The sequence below is a fragment of the Vigna angularis genome, chromosome 11 (assembly GCF_016808095.1).
Source record: "Vigna angularis cultivar LongXiaoDou No.4 chromosome 11, ASM1680809v1, whole genome shotgun sequence".
Taxonomy (NCBI): domain Eukaryota; kingdom Viridiplantae; phylum Streptophyta; class Magnoliopsida; order Fabales; family Fabaceae; genus Vigna; species Vigna angularis.
The window spans coordinates 6210459-6231852 of NC_068980.1; the positions used below are offsets into that span (position 1 = coordinate 6210459).

At 31.9% G+C, this 21394-nt stretch overlaps 2 long non-coding RNA genes across 2 annotated transcripts; one reads left to right on the forward strand and one right to left on the reverse strand.

Moving 5' to 3' along the window:
• Positions 1-4349: 4349 nt before the first annotated feature.
• On the reverse strand, positions 4350-5206 carry LOC108333655 (uncharacterized). Its single transcript, XR_008246044.1, has 3 exons — positions 5046-5206; positions 4780-4872; positions 4350-4367 (listed from the first exon to the last, which is right to left on the reverse strand). It is a non-coding gene; the product is annotated as an uncharacterized LOC108333655 (long non-coding RNA).
• Positions 5207-17971: 12765 nt separating this feature from the next.
• On the forward strand, positions 17972-21285 carry LOC128194715 (uncharacterized). Its single transcript, XR_008246045.1, has 4 exons — positions 17972-18179; positions 19213-19280; positions 19384-19478; positions 21035-21285. It is a non-coding gene; the product is annotated as an uncharacterized LOC128194715 (long non-coding RNA).
• The last annotated feature ends 109 nt before the right edge of the window (positions 21286-21394 follow it).

The window sequence follows — 21394 nt, forward strand, 5'->3', positions numbered from 1 at the left end:
TGGCTAACAGTGGTGTCCCACGTCATTTTTTTTCTGACATTAGTCAATCTTTTTCATCTCCTCTCCCTCCCTCTCCCTTTGACTCTACCACAACCACCTCCGACGCTACCTCTGACGCCACCTCCGACGCCACCGCCGTGATCGCGAGTCGCCCCTTCCTTCCCATGGTCGTCCCCTGGAGCCGGATCTTGAAGTCCTTCATCTCCGCCACCGTGAAACTCAGCCCCTGCCCATTTAGAGTTGTTGATGAGATCAACCAAGGTTTCCCCTTGTCCACCCTCAAACACTCAAATATTCTGGAGGCTGTCTTCCCAGCTAACTAAAAACCAAACCAAATCAGTTACTGATTCCGAGATTGAGCAAAGCATAGAGCGAAGCGATTTGTGAATGAGCGTCTTTCGAATCGAGCATTTCGAGGAGAGGAGGAATTACTTTGAGCATTACGAGATTTGCTCTCGCTTCGACATCTTTCTTCGCCAGCGACCTCACTCTCTCCGCCGTGATTCTCTGCATTGAGAGGTCTTCTTCGCGCAACTCCTTCACCACTCGCTTCAGCTCCGCCAATGCCTCCTCTTTCCTCTCCGCCTACGCATCCGTTTTTGTCTCCGCCGCGTTCAACAGATCCGACAGCTTCTCTGACCTCTTCTTTGACCTCTCCTCCTTCTCTGCATGGCTAGCCACCAAGCTAAAGTCACCAACGTTTCCTTCATCGTGCCACGCTGGCAATAGCGATAGCGGGAGGTGCCGCCGCAGCTGACCACATCAAAGATCAAGTGGCGGAGCACACAGAAGTTTGGAAGAAAACACAGAAGAGAAGAACGTGGAGAAGATGCAAGGAAGGAGACGACATAGGGAGAAAAGCTGGGGAAAATTTACTGCGTGTCAGAAAAAAAAATGACGTGACACATCACCGTTAGCTACGTCAGGTGATTTTTAACGTCATTGATTTTGGAGGACGAAACTTTATGGTTTCCTTAAGGAGAAAGATAAAAATGTAGCTTAGTTTGAAAGATGGATTAAAAATAAATTCGCTTGATAGTTTAGAGACTGAAAACATATTTAACCCAAAATAAAAAGTAAGAAAGAGTAATATCAAATAAGTATAAAAAAATTAGGTATGTGAAAGTATAATTTTTCTTTTTATATATTATCATAAGTGATGAAATTTTATTGAGAGATTTCAGAAATAAGAGAAACATAATTCTATTTTTACAGTAGATATATTTTTCTTGACAAAGTCATGTGATTTTTCTTTTTCTACTTAAAAACTTTGGTTTCATCATCTTTATTATTCTTTCATTTTTACGTTTATGCATAATTCATTTTACATTCACATAAAATAAAGAACAAGTATATCCGTATAAATCTTTTACGTGAATTATATACTTTTTTTATTAAATTATAAAATAATTTTCGCAAAAAAGTAGTTATAAAAATAAATAACTTTTAGAAAAGTACCATAAATAATCCTATTGTTCTGTAAATGTCTTTTTTATTATTTCATTATAGACAGTTTTTATTTTTAATTTTGAATTGAAAAATGAGTACTTATTTGAATAAAAAAATATTGAAAAGATAAAATTAAAAAAAAAGTGTGCACACACACAAATAAACTCCTTTATTAATCTTATAAATTTATTTCCTTCCTGGAAATGAAAAAAAAATGTTAAAATCTATTATTTACTTTTACATATTTGTATTCTTTTTTTTTTCATCGTGTTTTTTAATCAAAAAATTTCAATTACTACTTTATTTTCTACATATGTTTTTTTATTAATTTATTTTCGTCCAATTTATTTATAACAAACAAAATCGTGAATGAGAATCACAATCTTGTCTCTTCTCACAGAGTAGCACTGTAGTTTTTCTTTTCTCAATTTAATAATTTCCATGCAAGTTCTGTAAAAATTTTGCCAGCAAAACACGTGAGACCACCATAACTCTTGTCCTTTCCTTTCCACCATTGCTTAATTAATAGGTTTCTTATTTGACTAAAATATTAAAAAGAAAAATAAAAATAATGATATTTTCACCGTCTTAAAAAACCCAATTATTTTACTACTGATTTTAATAATGTAATAATGCATTAATCTTTTAGATTTAAAATAGTACAATAAAAATGTTAATATAATGATTATCTCATAGATACTATTGTAGGAGTATAGGTTGAAAAATATAAGTGTGAGTTTAAGTTTTACTGAATGAGAAAGTTTAATAAATTTTAGGTGTTTTTACCTTAACTTGCAGGAATGTTTTTAGTTGTTTCTATGCAGAGGAAAACTCTAGATTTAATATATAAAAAGAAATTTAAGTTGGATTTCTTATTGTTTGACGTAAAGAGATAATTTACATTGGATTCATCTCTTAGCTTTTATACATGACTAGCTTTTCAAGTTGTAATGATTGATTTTTCTTGAGTGAAAGCTTGCTAAGAGGAAACATTATGGCTTATATAATCTATGTTATAATGAGTTCATGGTAGACGTAGATTGAAGTTCATTGATTTGAATCATATTAAACATTTGTATATGCATTTGCTTTTCTTTTTCTCAATCACTAGAGTTTGATATTGAAAGTCTTATATCGACCAGAGATAAAATCAATTTATAATATATAAGTAAGTGCAGATCTCACTTTACAAATCGGTTTTGTGAAATTGAGTTAAGCTTAAAATTCACTTCTTAACATGACATCAAAGTTATATTAGAGTCTATCTTAGTGAAATTTGTGTAGACAAAGTGTTTTACCAGCTGTCGAGCTACTATCAGACTACTTATTAATGTTTAGTCTCATACTTGATATGTATATAAGGTATCTTTCAATTTCATTATTGTGATGAATTTTTTAAGTGAATATGTGAATTATGTCATAACAATATATTTTATAATAACTAATTTAAAAATGATATTTGAGATTAAATCTAAAAAGTCATTACCCTAATTTGGTGTGGAAAATTAAACTTATTTTCTCATACAAAGTTATGGGACAGTTTTGCGTTTACTATCATGGAAAAAACGTAGTATAAGATCGTTATCCGTATCATGAAATGATAAGTAAAAACGTGATTGTTTGTAAAACAAGATTATCCTATAGTTATAGTAAGAAACAAAATAATATATAATAATTATATCAATTAGTCCCAAATAATGTAGCTTGTCTATTGTATATATTAATTGTGGACAAAATATATTTAATGGGCCACCTTTTATTATTATTATTTTGAGTAAACTAAAAAGACATACTATATTAATTTCCAATATAACTAATGTACTATGTTTATTTTTTAAATTGGATGTGAGATGATATTTGAAACTTTCCACTTTATACTATCGATATAAAAAAATGTTTAAAATAACTAATATAAAAAAAGTTCATGTTATACCAATAGTGCTACTACATATACGTGTTAAATAATGCATTTAAATTTTGGTGGAATTATTTATATTTTAAATTGTCTTTCAATGAAACTCGTAAGCAATCACTCTCAAATATTTTTCTATTTTCAATACATTAATAATTTTTTTTACATAATATTTAGAAATCGATAGGAAAGTTTGTGGAAACCTATAATATTGTTCTTGTTTTAAAATTATAATATTAATGGTAAATTTTGGATTGTTATTTGAAAATATATAAATATGGATGCATAAGGAAAATTCAACTGTAGGTAATGATTAATACAAACAAACCCTTAAGAAACGACAAAACAAATCAGGACCATATGTGGTAAAAAACAAGATGACGACTGAACATATGTAGTAAAATATAAGACCATGGCTTAACATATTTAGCATTTAATTAAAATCTGAACTTAATTAGACTGAAGAAGTACATGAACGCAAATTACATTCCCCTCGGGAAGAAGAACTTTCAACCGTTCCTGGTGAAGTACCAGAGGAGCTGTGTCACCATCTCCTTCAACCTCTATCTACATAGCTCACCAGGATATGGTCCATAAGATTTTAAATAAGCATAAATAAATAAATAAAATCCTAGAACCACTATTTTTGTTTCCTTATTTTATTAGAATCAGCTAAAATCCATGTCGAGAAACTTAGTTGTCTGTCTTGAAGTTTTCATGTTTGAAAAAATCAAGAAATACAGTGCTCTTGCACTTAGGGCACTTTGGATCCTCCTCTGATAACATCACGAACATGAAGCACCGAGGACAACCAACCAGATCCATGGCCTTTGTTTCTTCAGCATTTTCACTATGCACCTTCTCTTCTTCCTCAGTTGCCAACTTTGGTGAGTATGATACCGAAGAACAGGACGACGAAGAAGAAAACACCGGCGATGTTGACCTACTCCGCTGCCTCAATTCCGATTCTCGATTCTTTCTTTTGCACATGATGTCGAACCTTTTCCTACCAAAGTCAGTCCTCGGAAAAAAACTATTTTCATGAAGTAAAAAGAAAAACAAAAAAACAAACTCGACCAGTATCTCAAATTAAGATAGAGCAACAAATAGAGAGAGAGGGAGAAGCAACTCTACCAGTCAAAACAAGTCATCATTTTAGTTTTGTGAATTGGTATCTAATTAATCATTTTAGTGATTAATTATTTTTTATCATATAGATTATCTTGAAATGTTCATGCAATACAACGATGGAAAGATAATTAAATCAAATGGGGTATGTTTTTGTTTGAATTTGTTTGTCTGAATTCAATGAAATGATATAATCAACAGTGGTGTGTTTGACTGGATAAAATTTAAATGTGTGGTGATGGTTAAGTTGAAAGGCTTTTCTGGAATGAAAGATTGATGTACCCTGGTACCTTATCTGAGAAGTGTTGCATGAATATAGAAATTAAGCAGAAACAGATCTTGAAAAGGAAGAATTGCTTATGGAGATAAATTCAAGGCTTTTGCTGCAGCAACATGTCAACAAGTATGGTGTCAGATAAAAAAGACTTCATGCAGGGGGGTCATCCAAATCAAGAAGGGTTCGTGTGTGTTTATGTCAACTTTTCCAGTTTGAGTAACATTTCACAACGTAATACAAATTTTGCAGATGAGATTGTAGCAGAAAGTATTAGAATACCTTTAGACAGGCAAGAGCCAGAATTATTGTATGCAATGGATCAGTGACTGGGTGAATGGATCGCACTCACAACTGTGTCACCAACAGAGAAACAGCAGCATTTTCGTACCAAGATAAATGGCGTGGAGTGAAGTAATAGAGGATCACCACCTATTTGTAGAGGTTTTGAAGAGTGGAATGCAGTGAAAAAAAAGAAAAGAGAATTTATTGCCTTATAAATGTTAAATTTACTTTGGGCAGAAAGTGGGCATGTCTGGTGAAGTTCTCGGACGTAAAAAATGCTTCTTTTAAAAAAAAAATTGCTATCACATTAACCCACAGTATAATAAATGTTCAATGTCTTAAACATTAATGACAAGATTTCCAAAAGTCTTCATCACTTTTTTTGTCTGTAGAATTAACTTATCTGTCTCCTTAGATTTTGATAGCTTCTAGTAAAAAAAACCTCCTTTTGTGAAAAAACTTGATTCAGCTATGTTGTTACTCTGTTAAAAAATACAATTTATGGATTCGCGTTTTTTTACCTTTTGTATTCAAAAGATACAAAAATTGTTAGACCCTCTTAACAACTTTTTTTAATAATTTTTTGACAATAAATTATGTATCACTACTTTATTGGTTTACTTGAATTTATTTTCAAAATAATAGTTGAAACAAACTAATCACAAACTACTACGTATATGTTGTTATAAAGTTGTAAAAAGAAAATTGCTAAAATAACATTTTCCAAATTGTTATAAACGGTTATCCAAATTCCAACTGTTAGTAGATTCATTACTTACAACGGTTAATACATTAATTACCTACAACAGTTAATATATTTAAGTTTATTCTATACTGGACAAAAGTCTTTTGTAAACTTAAACGCTTCTTATTTTTCATCTCAATTATTCTTTTCTTCATCTAGGCTTCTCACGTGAAGTAACTCTTCCCACACTGTGTTTGTTTCTTTCATGAATAGTTGGGTTCTTCACTTTTTCATCGTTGACTTCGCTTTCTGTGGACAACTTGTATCCCGCTTTCATTATGATCAACTTGTTCTTTGCTTTCTTAGTAGTCGACTTGTTTTTGCATTCTCGGAAGTAGACTTGTTCTTCTCTTTACCCGACTTGTTACTTATCGGTGTTCCTATCGACAAATTATGTCTTTTTTGAGACATGGACCACTCCCACGTATTATTGCACTCAATCGCATCAATCTCTTCATCCATTTCAATTCATCACTTCACATACACTTCTAGTGCAGCTCTCAGATCCTTCTTGACTTGTAATTGTTCTTGCAATCTTGAAACATCTTGTTCAAGTTTCAAATGTCACTAGTTCCTTCTCTTTAAGCTTGTTTGTAGAATTGCATTCCCTCTAACTTCTTTTTCAATATGTTGTGACAAATTACCTTTTGCAATATCCAACCTTTGGATAACAAGCTCATATCCGCACATGTGATTTCTTACACCTATTTTAAGATACCACAAAAATTTATTTGAGTTGTCCACATGCTTCACCGAGTTATCCGAGTTTTCTACTTGCTTTACCAAACTATCCAAGATTTTCCCATGCTCTAACGAGTTATCCAAGATTTCAACATGATTTCAGGATATGCGAGTTGTTCACATGCTCCACTAAGATATTCAAGCACTCCACTTGCTCCACCACCTCAACTAAGCTATATAGACTCTCCACCAAGTTAACTGAGCTGGTCTCATGCTCTCCCAAGTTGTTCGGGCTATCTACACGCTCCCTCACCATGTTTGGGCTATTTGCAAGTCTTACCCACCTATGCAACCTAATCATTTGTCTTGTTGATCTATCCACGCTACTCAATTGTCTTGTCGAGTTATCCATATAGTCCTCAAAATTGTTAATGATTTCTTCATACTACTCGGTCTTCTTGTCGAGTTCTCCACTTGCTTGTGCTCGGCTCCTGAGTCATGTCCCATCATTAGTAATAGAAGTTCCTCTTCAACATCTTCTGTGAGAAGGTTGGTCCTTTCTTCCATCTTGTTCTCAGATGGACAATTTTTAGCAAAATGTTTGACGTTACCACAACTAAAACACCTATTCAAGTAACACTTCTTTGTATAATAGTCATACTTGCAACATTTGAAGCACTCAACATTTGAGTTGCTTGACCGACCTCTTTCAATGGAGTTCTTTTTATTTTGTGCCAATTTTGTTGGCTAGATTGTTCTTTCTTCTATTCCTATCCTTGGCTTGTACCATTAAGATTGTTTTCTCTACCTCATTGGTATCTTCCTCTACCATGAGTGTTATGAGTTTCTCCCTTCATTTGGAGTACTTTATTAAGTGACTCCCACTTCTTCTTATTTCGTTGTTCGTGTGCTTTAGGAAACATGACGAGCTCTTCTATTGAAAGGGTTGATAGATTCTTAGACTCTTCAATTGTGTACACCACGGTCTTAAAGTCTTCAATCAATGACCTCGTGATCTTTTTCACAGTTAGGCTAGCGGTTAGCGTTTCTCAACTAGGCTTTGATTTTTTTTTAAAACTGAAGGCTAATGAGATAGTGATATTTTTGAAAATATTTCTACAAATAACAGTTTAAGGATTACCAAAACTTATATTTATAAATATATGTTTCGATTTTTAAAAAAAATAATGGTATTTTTGAAAATATTTATATACGAAGCAGTACAAGCTTGTATCAGGTGAACGTACTCCCGCATCACCTTCTCTTGTGCAAGTGGCCTCCACTTGCGCAAAGAAGGCAGAAATGGCGACTACATCTCCTACGACATGAGTCTCGACAACATCTCCTACGTCATAAGTCTGGAGGATGGTTTGAAAATATTTTGGGTTCTTCAGAGGCAGTCTAGTCATGAGAGTTTGTCGGATGGGTAAGGCTCCAATTGTGCGTTGTTGGGATGTTTAATTGAGGTATTAGAGGACGTACTGATGGTGGCAGGAGCTTCCGGCAATTCAATGTCTATATAACTAGGACTATAGTGACAGTGGAGGATGATGACACATCAGATTAAATTTTTATATATGATATGTTTTTTTGGATTCAGTAAAATTATACCAAAACCCGTCCTTTAAAAAAGGCATTGTGCCAATGTCCAATAGACATCAATCCATGTGCTAACAAGAATCATGATTTTATTTAACACCTATGAATTCTCATCACCATGGCTCAATTGTCTGTGTTGATTTCATGTTTGAAAAACTGTGCTCTTGCACTTAGGGCACTTTGGATCCTCCTCTGATAACATCACGCCTTTGTTTCTACCTTTCACCTTATCTTCCTCCTCAAGGGCCATCGATGAACATTTGAAGAAGAAGATGATGATGATGAAAAAGAAAACTCTGGCCTTCCACCTGATGATGACGAAGACGGTGATGTTGGCCTACTCGCCACCCTCATTTCCGACCCTGGATTCTTTCTTTTGCACATCTTCTTGAACCTTTTTCAACTAAACTATTTCTTCCTCGAAGTCGAACTTTGAAATCTGTTCGTTTTCAAGAAATATTTTCTTTTTTTAAAATTCACCGTGGCCGATATTTTCTGGATAAGCTAATTCTCTTATACGCACTAAATGGTCTAATTATAAAGAGCAGTCAAAACCAAAATCTAGCTTAAAAAACTATTTTTTTTTCACAAAGTGGTGTATATAAATTTCTGAAAAAAAAAAGTATTGTCATTTAACGTTTGAATCTCTGTTGGAAAAAACCTAAAAAACTATTTATATGAAGAAAAAAAAAGAGAGAAAACTCAGAAGGATATCAGCGATTATCAGCAAGTAATTTTTATTTTCTCCCACGTAAAAAAAAATACACACCCATCAAAGCAAGTGCTGTAAGTCTCAAAACTGCTGAATAGGAATAACACAGTTGAATTATAAGTAAAGAACAAGACGCGACAATCATTGTGTTAAAGTTTTAAAGTTAAAAGCACTGTCAGTTCTTATTGTCATTGTAAAAACCAGAAACAGATGTCATGGTTCCTTAAGATCAAAATCTCTGGTGTTGTGACAATGTAATAAAAGATTTACGAGTCTATAGACAAATCAAAATGTTACATACATATAATCACAAATTTTAGTTTGTTTATAGACTCATAAATCCTTTATTACATGAATTTACTGTGAGAAAAACTGGTTCATTGTATGGATGCTGTGATTAATAGATAATCCCTATAAGTACAAGATTCACCAGTAGAATGCAGTGAAAATAAACTGGTTCATTTTTTCTTGTAAATTAGATTTGTCTTCTCAATAACAACAAAAGTAATAAAAATAAGATAAAAAAAAATACTTATAATCACTTATATATTAAAATGACCTATAACTTGATAAACATACTAAAGCTAATCTAAATTTTGTGTATTGGTTCATCTGTCATTTTTCACCACCTCGTCAACATAATCCAAAGGAAATCCACTGATATGATAATATGTACAATCAGAAGGAACACTTGTAAAATCCAATCTGATAATCCATCTTCTGCTGCATCAAATCACGTAAGCAAATTGTTGCGTGAATTTCTTACTATGCAGAGTCTGCAATTAATGGGGAGGTAGCTGTCCGATCAGAATTCCATTGCAATCACTTGATCAGTTATTTCTGCAAGCACGTTCGCGAAATTTTCTCTCTCATTGTGGGCTCCTTCACTAAATGCAATTAAATAACATGAACAACAACCCTAGTATATCTATAATTTAAATGTAAAAGGAAAAGGTTCTTGAAAATGTGAAAAACCATGTGAAATGGAATCTGAATTCTTTAACACACATCCATCCGTCATTATTACTAACGAAATTGACCTTTTCCAAGATACAATATAAGAAAATACCGATAAAAATTAAATTAAATAATAATAACAAGAAACATTTGTATTTTATTTTTTCAATAAAAATTTCCTTAATTATATGAAAAAGCTAAATGTTATAGGATTTGTGACTTTGATATCAAAGACAAGTTTCATTAATATAGATATGTATGTAAAATAATTCTCATTGAATATTTTTATAAAAATAATTGTAGTTAACTTACATATAAAAATTAATTTGTAAAATGCTCAAATCCATGCTGGTCTATTGTAAATATAGTAGCTGCAACCATGACAGCTAGATTCTATCCATAAAACTCTTTATTAAGATTTAATGGTATATGTTTATTCCACAATTTGCCAATTAGCTATATGGTAAGGAATAAAAAGTGTTAATTTCTCAATTTTGAATAAGCTATTGCATGTCAAATACATTATCAAATTTGAATGTTTACTGTTTAACTTGTTTGTACAGATATTTGTACCTTTTAGTAATCTTATCTTGTTATATGAAATAATAATAATAAGATTAACTTCTCTTAATAAATTTAGTCATGAATGCCAAACAATTATCAATAGCAATATTTAAAATAGTTATACACGATACTTAAAATTATGAGGTGGAGGTCTACATGTCTGCTACAATGTTTATCAAATAACTATTATAGTACACTGTCACAAAAATTGTCTCACTGGTAAAATTGTCATGGTTTATTAGAATTTCCTCCCAGTGGCAGTAATTAGGTTGCAAAGAAAAATTGTTTTTGGTATACACACGCATTTCAAATATGGTGACAAGGAATTTTTGAAGCAATAAATGAAGAAACAGTATGCACAACCAACCTTATTATTAGATTTTATGGTTTTCATATTTTAACTTAAACACTGTAGCACAATACTGCATAAGAAAAGTGAAGATGGAAAAGGAAGGTAAAGCTTATGCGTGAAAACTTTCTTATTTTCTTATCTAGGGAAGATGCAACGGGGTATAGATATATACACTGTGCATAAACCGTCTTTAACGTAATGTGTTATAACACGAAAGAAAATCCAATGTAAAAAATAACCAATGATATTTTTGTAAATAAAACGTTATTATAGAAGTCAATTCTCCAAGATCAAACGTCAAATAAGATATAGACGTCAGTCTCTCCAGATCAGACGTCAAAAATGTCTAAAAATACTTCATTTTAAGCACAAATATTAATTTTTTTACGACATAGACGTTTGTCTCCTCAAATCAGACATCAAATCCTTCTTTAGACGTCAGCTCCCCAGATCAGACGTAAAAAGGTCTGAAAATATCTCATTTTAAGCATCAATATTAATTTTTTTACAACATAGACATCGGCCTCCCCAAATCAAACGTCAAATCCTCCTTTAGATGTTGGCCCTCCTATATCAAACGTCAAAAAGGTCCGAAAATAAAAGTAGGTACCCCGAGATCAGATGTCAAATCCTTTGCCATAAGCCAAAAAATCAGAATTGAAATATCACTTTGTCAGACATTAGACGTCGAACATAGAGGGGTCCAACATCTAATACACATTAGACGTCGTATCCCCTTTCCCATATGTCAATAAGCTATGAAAATACCCAAAAAGTAGTGCCAAAATAGATTTTTTTAGTAATTAGACATTAGATCTATAGGGGGGCCGACATCAAATGCCCTTTTAAACCCCAAAAACTCAAAAAACAAGCCTTAGTTTCTTTTGCATTTCTGTTTGGGTTTTTGCTTCGTTCTCGTTCACCATTATTGCTATAAGGTATGTTTGATTAATTTTCTTGCAATTAATTTATTTTACACCGATTAACTTTAGTTTGCACTGATTAAATTCTGTTTGCACCGATTAATTTTGGCTTATGATGCACTTTTGTTCGTGAGTTGATGAATCTAGGCAGTGACAATGAGTGTCCAATCTCCATTGCTTGAAATTCATAGTATATTCAATTTTATGATGTGGTATAATGATTTTCTGTATTTCAGGTATGATAATTCGGTAACAAATTAATTTAAAAAAAAAATAAAAGAGGGTTGATTTAGGAGGGATCTGACATCAAAATTGACATCCGAAGAAGGGGATCCGACCAATTGATGTCTATCAATAAGACGTCGGATCTGAATTGGATGTTTAATGTCAAAAATAACATATGTTAAAAGCCTTTTTTAGAGTAGTGATATAAAGACCGATGAAAAACTACCCTATAACAAATAATCACGATAGATAAAATTAAATTATGAAGTGTAGATTTATAATTTTGAGTGATGTTTTATTTTAAGTCATCCGAATAAGTTAAAATGCATATAGTTTTTTCAGTTTTTATTTTCAGTTGCACTGTAGCAGTTCTGGTTATTGTTATTTTTGTTCCTGTTTTCAATTGCTCTAGTATTATTTTCATTACGGTTGTGTTTCTTTTGTATACGGCTATTTAATAGCCTTCACATTCAATGAATATACAGTTATATATATATATATATATATATATATATATATATATATATATATATATATATATATATATATATATATATATATATATATATATATATATATATATATATATATATATATCGCAAATTAAGTTTTTTTGTGTGTTGTATTTTAAAAAATTGGTATAAGAGCTATATGTTTTGAATACTGATAGAAAAAAGAAGAAGAAAGAGAGAGTCAAACACTTACGAAAACTGTGATTGTTTCTGCATTCATGAAATAGAGATGATAAAAGTAGTAAATTTAATGAATATTGACGAATTACAATAATTGGTGTGTATAAATGAAAGTGTTTAGAACTCTGATTCGACGTCTAAAAACAAATGACGTCCCACCCTAAATATGTTCAATGTAAATTTAACATTTCTGGTTATGATATTGATTTTGAATTTACTATTAAAAGTAAAAAAAATATTAATGTTATACGGTGCTTTTCTACTAGTGTTAAATTATGAAGGATAGTTTTATAATTTTCAATTTTTAGTTTCAATTGCATTGTAGCAACTCGACCAAATATTGGTTATTGTTATTTTGGTTCTGTTCTCATTTAGTCCAGTACTATTTTCTTTTTGGTTGTGATTCTTTTTTTATACGGCTATTTAATAGCCTTCGCATTCAATGAACATACAGTGATAAATATAACAGATTAAGTTTTTCCATGTGTTGTATTTTAACAAACCAAAGGAAGTCAATAGTCTTCCTCAAGCTGGAATTTGAATATTTAACATTCCTTGCTTGGATATACAACTTTTGAAACTTCCAAAATCCAAGGGCTTAATAAAAACATCAGCAGATTGTTCATTGGTTTTTATGGGTAACAAATGAAACAGATTGACCAAATTTATGTGTTTAGTTCATTCTTGGAAAGTTGGGTTTTGGGCAATATGCCTCACGGCTTGGTTGTCACAATATAATAAGGAAGGAAGAAATTCCAATGTGCAAATCATGTAGAAGATAAGTCAACCACAACAACTCGCATGTTGTGGTCGCTAAAGTTCTATTCTCAACTTCAGAAGAAGATCGAGATATTGTGTTTTTGTTTTGTAGTCTTCTAAGATATAAGAGACAATCCAAGAAAAATGCAAAAATCAGTGCTAGATCTTCGTGTTTTTGGGTATGAGACGCAATCGTAGTCATTGAAAGCCTTAAGATAAATGGTGTTGTTAGAGGGGAATAGGATACCATAATCAAGAACAACCTTTAGGTAACAAAGAATTCTATGGATAGCTTGATTATGACGTTTGGTAGGTTTATATAAGATCTAACTTAAGAAGGTGATAACATAAGTGATATCGAGGCTCGTGTTGGTAAGATAAAGATGTTTTTATATCATTCTTATGTAAGCATCAACGTCATCTTTAAATTTTTAACCAAGGGTGTAAAGCTTGGTTTTGATGTTATCAGTCCTACATCAAAAAGCAAGTAAAGAGAATATTTCCTCTAACAAACATTAATATACCTATCTTAAATTAATATGGTCAATTGTGTTTTGGATTGATCTTTAAGTGTATATTTAATTATAGTTTATAATCATTTTTATTTTTTGTAAGTTGAAGATCAATAAAAAATAAAAATTATTGACAAAATTTCATGAAATTTAAGATATATTGTTTAAAATCGATATGTACCAATAAACTAAAGGATTGAATTTTTTTTAATTAGATAGGGTTACACCTTGAATATAAAAGTAAAGTGATCATTCATTTAAAAATTATTAAAATTGTGTAAAAGCTTCAATAATTAAAAAGTATATTATTGAATAAAGTATTAAGTTTTGTTGAAATTATTTGAGAAAAACAAAACTGAATATTCTTTCTGATTTAAATAAACTATTTTATTTTTTAGGATATTAGGCTTAAGTTGTATACGTGGACAACCGAAACCTAATATGTCTTTTAAAATTAAACAATTTTTATATAAAAAGAGGTTAAGCTTTGATTATTAAAATAAACAAAGTATATATTTTTTATTAATAATGTTATGCTTTGGTTCATATTGAAGTGAGGCTGAGGTTTATGTTTTCATTCATAACTTAGGTCAAAAAGTAACATTTTTTTCGTCTCAATTTTTGAAAGAGGTATTCTAAATAACTGGTGTCGAAACCTTTTGTAATTATTTCAAATCTAACGAAGAGTTTTGCTTGCCCGAGGTTCTTGATTTTGAAGGTCTCATGTAATGATCTTCTAACAGAATTAATATCATGCAAGTTATTGGCAATCGAATATCATCGACATAAACGAAAGTCAAGAAAAATGTTTGTTTTCTTGATTAAAAGAGAATGGTTAGATTTGCGTGAAACCTATGTAGTGCAAGAACGTGTTTAATTTGGCGAATCACTGTCTACTAGCTTGTTTTAAGTCGTATAATGATTTGTTGAAACGACAAACCTGGTTTGGTTTTGTAGAGACCAGCCCATGTGGAAAGGATATGTATACTTGTTCATCCAAATCATCGTGTAAGAAAGCGTCGTTGACGTGTGTTGTCGTTCTCGACGGCCTTGAGTGCATTCCAAAAATTGAACAGCCTCTTCATAGTCTCTTGGTTGGTTTCCATTAATAGGTCCATCATGAGAATTCCAAAGATTTCATCTCATCCTTTTAAGAAACATATAAGGAAAGGAACTGAATAGCTATTAAAGCTTTTGAGAATACAATCAACAGCATTGAACTCTTGCATGTTTTGAAGCTATCAAAAGGGTTTTAAGGATAAAGTTCAGAGGAAGTTCACATGCATTTATCACTATTAATTATGACATGTTGTGACCTTCTCTCCTCAAACAAAACCCCAACCCTTTCTGCTACACTTCCTGTTGTAACCCCTCACAACAAGTACAAAGCTAAAATTATAAACTCAATCACAAGAGTTCATAAATGTAAACTTATAAAGTAACCAATGCTCTCACCAATGTATGATCGATCATAGCAAAAGAATCATTTCCTTTGCACGTGGTAGTAGTTGCCACTACCAAACGAGTAACTTCAAGTGTTGCATGTAATAATTGTTACAATGATATTAACTTTCCTTTTATTTCATGGGAAGAAGACACATGTGGGCCCCACAATTTCCCTTATAAATGACTTCCCCTCGAGAGAAGAAAACACCTACTTTCCACTCCATCTTTTTTGTCAGTAGGCATAAATTTGTCAATCTAATTCATCTAACACTCAAATTGAATCACATAAAAAATTAAAGAGAATGAATATCGGTAAACAAGTATTTAAATTGTTGATCAAGCCCAAGTAAATTTAAAACTGCAAATCCAATAACCAAATCAAATCTTTACATGTATTTTTACATATCTTATTTCAATTAAAAATAAAGAATTGAGATTCGAACAAAGTTGGTTATTTATACACATATACCTTGCATATTGAATTTTTTATTTAAATATTCACACTTTTCCATATTATTATTAAAAGTAAAAATTTATAGTCATTTTTATTTTCATTTTCATACCTAATATTATATCCAATAGTTATAATTTTTCATCATCTTTATCTCCATTTAATGTAATCACTAGTACAAAAATCATATATAATCGAATATTTTAAACTTTTAACAGCGAATTCGCAAACGATGTCATATCAGGAGACATTAAATTTACGTTGAATTTAAAAAATTCGACGTTAACTTAACGTCGAATTTTGTCAATATTCGAAATTAATCAATTTTTTTATTAATTGTGATCTTTTTTACAACTCTACAAGACCTAAAAAGCAGAAAAACAACAAATTTCAGTTTTTGGTATTTTATAAAGCATGAACTATGAACGCGTGTAGTGTAGTATCACCCGCAAACAATAATAACTAACAACAAACAATAATAACCAACAACAAACAAGTTGAATCAAACAACAATAACAAACAAGTTCAATCAAACAACAACAACAAACAAGTTCAACCAAACAACAACAACAAACAAGTTCAACAAAATCGGAATAAAGTTTTGTCCCCAGTGAGAAAGAAAGCAGAATGCGCCTATGAAGGACAAGAGCACAAAAATAATCGGTTAAAACAAACAAAAATCATACATAAAGTAATTGATTAACATGCATTTGTATCAAATGAAAGAAAGATTACATGTGATCTCGTCAAACTTCGTTCGAGAAAAGTTTGAGAAGAAAAGATGGTATCTCACACGATAAAGTGAATGAATTTTCAATCTTCTCCTCAAATTTTTATTGAATTCACTAACATTTTCACGTCGAATGTTTAAAAGTCATTGGACGTTCTATATCTTTTGCATCTTTGCATCGAATTACAATTCTAAACGACGTTTAATAATTGCATTTATTTACAAAAATATCACCGCTCATTTTTAACGTTAGTTATTCAATGGTTGGACGTTGAACGCGTGACGTTATACATTATTTTTGTACCGTGAATGGACTCGTACCTACATTTATATTCATTCTTTATTGTTTTAAATATTAATTTAAAAACAGAAATAGCATAAAACACATCAGGTGAAGAGATTTAACAAAACTTTATAGATATCAAATTAATAAAAAGCACGAAAATTGAGAGAACTAAATATTCTTATGTGAAAATTGAGAGAGTCAAACATTCGCGCATGAAACAAAAACTAAGGATTAAAAAGAATAAAAAAGATAATTTTTTTATATTATTTAGTAAATGAAATTTTATATAATTAAATACTTAAAATTGATAAAGTTAAACATTCTTATATAAAAATAAATAATAAATAAAATACTAAAAAAAGTATAAATAATTGAACGTAAAACTTAAAAAGTATTTGATTCACTAAAAATAATAAATACATCATTTAAGATAATTATACCAAGAAAAAAATGTATAATTAAGATTATGATGAAAAAGAAAGTAAGTTGAAGATGTGAGTGAAGTTTTTTTAATATAAAACAAACCAAATAACTATAAAAGAGAAGGAAAAAAATGTGTAAAAAAATATTTTAAAACTAAATACTAATAAACTATTAATATTTTAATAATTTAAACTAAGAAAAAAATAAAAATAAAGATAAAAAAAAAGATAAATATTGGATCAGAGGGAACGAAGGGGATATATATCTATACATCCCTATCTCCATTCCCATTTAAAGAAATTATATATTAATCATACTCATACATTTATAGTGTCCATCTGGAAATTCTCCAATAAAATACGAATGGACTTAGAAAATACTAAGAGAAATGGATCTAATTCTCATCTCCTGTAGAAATCACATGTTTTCAAAACAAGATAATAGAAGATAAAAAGGTTTATTTGATATCAAACATTTCAATAGTTAAACATTACTTACACACTCTCCTTTTATTTATTTTTTAAAATATAAAAAATCAATATGTTTTATTAACTTTAATAAAATATAAAATTTTACCTCTGGTCATCTCTAAGATGTTCTTCCAGGGGTAAAAGAGAAAAGAATAGAAAAACATTGTGCATTGAAGTGCTTACTGCGGCCATGTTCTCCTTCTCGAAGCATGCCGAGTTGCAGATGCAGCAGATGCTTTTCTGCAAGCACAGAGCAACATTAAGTTGTTCATTCCGTACATGAGAGAGTGAGGTTATTTCATCAATAAAAGGGAAGAGAAAGATGATGAATCGAACAGGTACTAGGTATCACCATGAGTTTCCACCACCTTCCATAGTTTCATGGTCACCATCACAACACATACAAAAACCTTCAAGAAAAACTACACAACCATGACTCTTATTACCTAGCTCCCCCATCACACTCATGAATCAAAATCCACCATCTGACAACTGCAACCCCACTAAGATCACACGACCTCTGCCAACACAGGACCACCACGATTCCCTTGATGCGAAGTTGCATTCTCCATTTGTTGCCATTCAAACACTCGCAGAGTCGCAGGTTAGGTTTTAGGCCGTACAATTTCGAACTCATGTTTTTGTTTTACTTAATGTATTTACTTTGTTTACTACTTCAAAACTGCATCCTTACTTTTAAGCTTGTTTGGTGGAAAGTAATTAAAACAAAAACTGAGCTTTGCAGCTCTTTTTGTGTTTGAATGGTTCATATATGTTATAAAGGTGCCTCACTCCGGTAAAGTATAATATTCACTTAAATAAACTTTTTATCTGTCAGCAAAAAGAAATATGTACAAACTTATTTGTAAGTTAAAAATTAATTTTAGCATAATATAGAAAAGTTATGCCTACCTAAGCTAATTTTAGTCCATGAATTTTTTATCTTTAAAAGCATTTCGTATATATATATATATATATATATATATATATAATCTTCAAAAGTCGTATTTTATTTTCTCTCCTCCACCACTACCAATAGTACCGTCTATTGTTAGGAAGAATTACTTTCTCTGAGATATTGTTTCATTTGGGACTCAGAATTTAATTTTAATTTTTTTTAAAAGAACCTTGGAAGAAGAAAATTGTATTTAATTAATATGATTTCTTAATTATATAGATTATCACGATTTTATTTTTAAAACACATTAGATGAGTTATGTAAAGCCTCGAAAATTTAAACCAGCCTCCACCTGTCAAATCACGTTTTAATACCCAAAAACCCTGTTCAGATTCTTCTTAAGAAACGCACCCAACCCCACACTCTGACCACTATTAAATGCACTCACGCCGCACGTTCAGTGCCATTAAAACGCACTCACACCCACTCTGCATGCAACTGCCAAGTGTCATTTTGGAACATTCGAAATCGTTAGTGGAATACAATTGGCAGCAGGAGAATGGACGCTCGTCCTACGAGGGAAGGGAAAATGATTTTCTGAAAAACTCTCTTCCCACTCTTCTGCATGCTTCTTCATCTTCCCCAAATTTCTGATCTTCCTTCTTCTCCATCTTCTCTCTAGAAACATTTTCCTTCTCTCTACTGTAACTCATTCTACCCTTCTCCGATTCCATTTCAGAAACCATAGAAGTACTCCCAACGCTGTGAGCTTTAATTTGAACCGATTACATCTGAATTCTGAAACTGGTAAGTTTCTCCCTTTAGACGTTCGTTCTTCTGTTTCCTGCGAAGTCAAATTTTGGTTGCATGAAGGGTTAAGTTCTTAGTATTTCTTGGTTTTTATGGTTAGATCTGGTTGGAAGAATTAAGTGATCTTTTGAGGGTAGAAAACTGCTAGCGGGCGAACCCAAAATCTTGAGTTTAGGACGTTCACTACTGATCCAGGTAAGGGAAGCTTATTTGATTTAATTCATATGCTGTGCCTTGTATGAACATTCGCTTAAGTTGATTGTATGAATATGGTGTATGATTGGTTGAACTGTATGATAATGTTTAATATTTATGAATGTGAGTAGGAAGCATCACTTTGAAGTATGAATGAATAATGTGAATTATGAAGTATGTAAATTGATATTTTGATATGAAGTTATAAAGTATGAGCTGATATGTTAATTCTGGAATTTTGATAATATGGACCATTATAAGAAATTTTCCTTATGATTCTGTACGTACGTTACTGGACGGTCTTTGACCGTTCAGTTTTCCAGTGAAAATGATTTGGTAGTGGATTCTTTCATTCGGAAGGAATCCTAGTTGAGGACGAACGTCCTCTTTTATTAGTGCTACGTTTGAGCGTTCGGCCAACATAGACATCCCGAGTGTTGTGTGAGGAATTGAAAAGCTTGTAAACACAATTGGACACTTAGTCATTTTTAAAATTTTATATTCACCCTCTCTTATTACCTTTATTTCTATTTCTATTTATGAGTACAAGAATGTGATGGATCTCGACCCAAAGCGTTCGTTATGAGCGGCGCTCGGTCTTATACCGAATGTTCGTACTAGTATTAAATTACAAAACTGGCGGAAATAGCATTCATCCAAATTTCTATAAATCAGTATACCGCGCTCGGTCATTGACTGGCAGTCGGTTTAGATAATTAAATTATTCTCGGTATAGTCTTCTACTCGTCTTGAGGTGTCTTCATTTATTTGGATTCGGCCTAGAGCCTTCCTAATTAAATTATTCTTTGAGTAATGATTTGATTTCCCTAGAGTCAGTTCATTCAACTGATTCAAATAGAAAATGACGTTCGTTAAACCTGGAGTGTCAGTTTTATTCGGTTCTAAAACGAGAATCTCTCGGTCTAGTCTTTCACGTTCGTCCTCGTTATGAAGAGGGCTGAACGCTCGTTATTTTATGAAATTGTAATGAAAGATAAAAATGAAGTTAAAGTGAAGAATGGTAATGAACGAACAGTATATGAGACGAAAGAATGATTATGGATTTTGAACGAGCGTTCCAGGGAGGAACGACTCCTGTTTTGGATGAATATGATTATTGAATTTTGGTAAAGTATGACTGTGGGCATGCTAATGCTGGCGGTCCATCCTGATGTTCCGTGAGTACTCATCCTCACTTAGAGGGGGTAGGTCATGTGTGGGAACGGTAGGAGGTCCTTAGTCCATAAGTTAACATGGGCGACGTAAGAACGGACTAACCTCGTGTGGCAGCTGTTGAGTGTAATACAGTTACTACATTACTCGGGTGCAAGGACGCCTGTAGCTACACAGATTCATACCGTCCGGACGGTCTGTCTAGTAATAGTTTTTGGATGATTATTTATGTTGAATTATTCTGGTATGTTTAAATTGATGAATTTTTATGTTAATGTATGAATTAAATTACATAAGCTTACCCTTCGTTTTTCCTTGTGTTGTCCCTCGTCCTTGTACGTTCGTCTTGTCTTCGCGATGATCATCCGTGTGGATGGGAGCAGATGGAAGTGAGCCACTGGAAGAGGCGCTGGAAGAAGAAAATTTGGAAGACGCGAGCCTCGTAGATGTGAAAGTCAAGGCCGAGCCTTAGCGCGCTCGTTGGTTTAGTTTTATATTATTTTAATCTGGATAGTGGACGTTCGGTTATTTGGTTTTGTAAAACCGTTCGTCCTTGACGCTTCTTATTTCTGTTGTTTTGTATCTTAGTTCTGTATGTTAAGCCGTTCGGCTTTTGAACCCTGTTTAGTGTAAAGACTGCACTGTTTTACTGTTAAATGTAATTTAATTCTGATTATGGTTATTACTGTATTTTGGGAAGTTACAAGTTAAAGAAAAAAAAAGTATATTTCAATTGTTTTTAA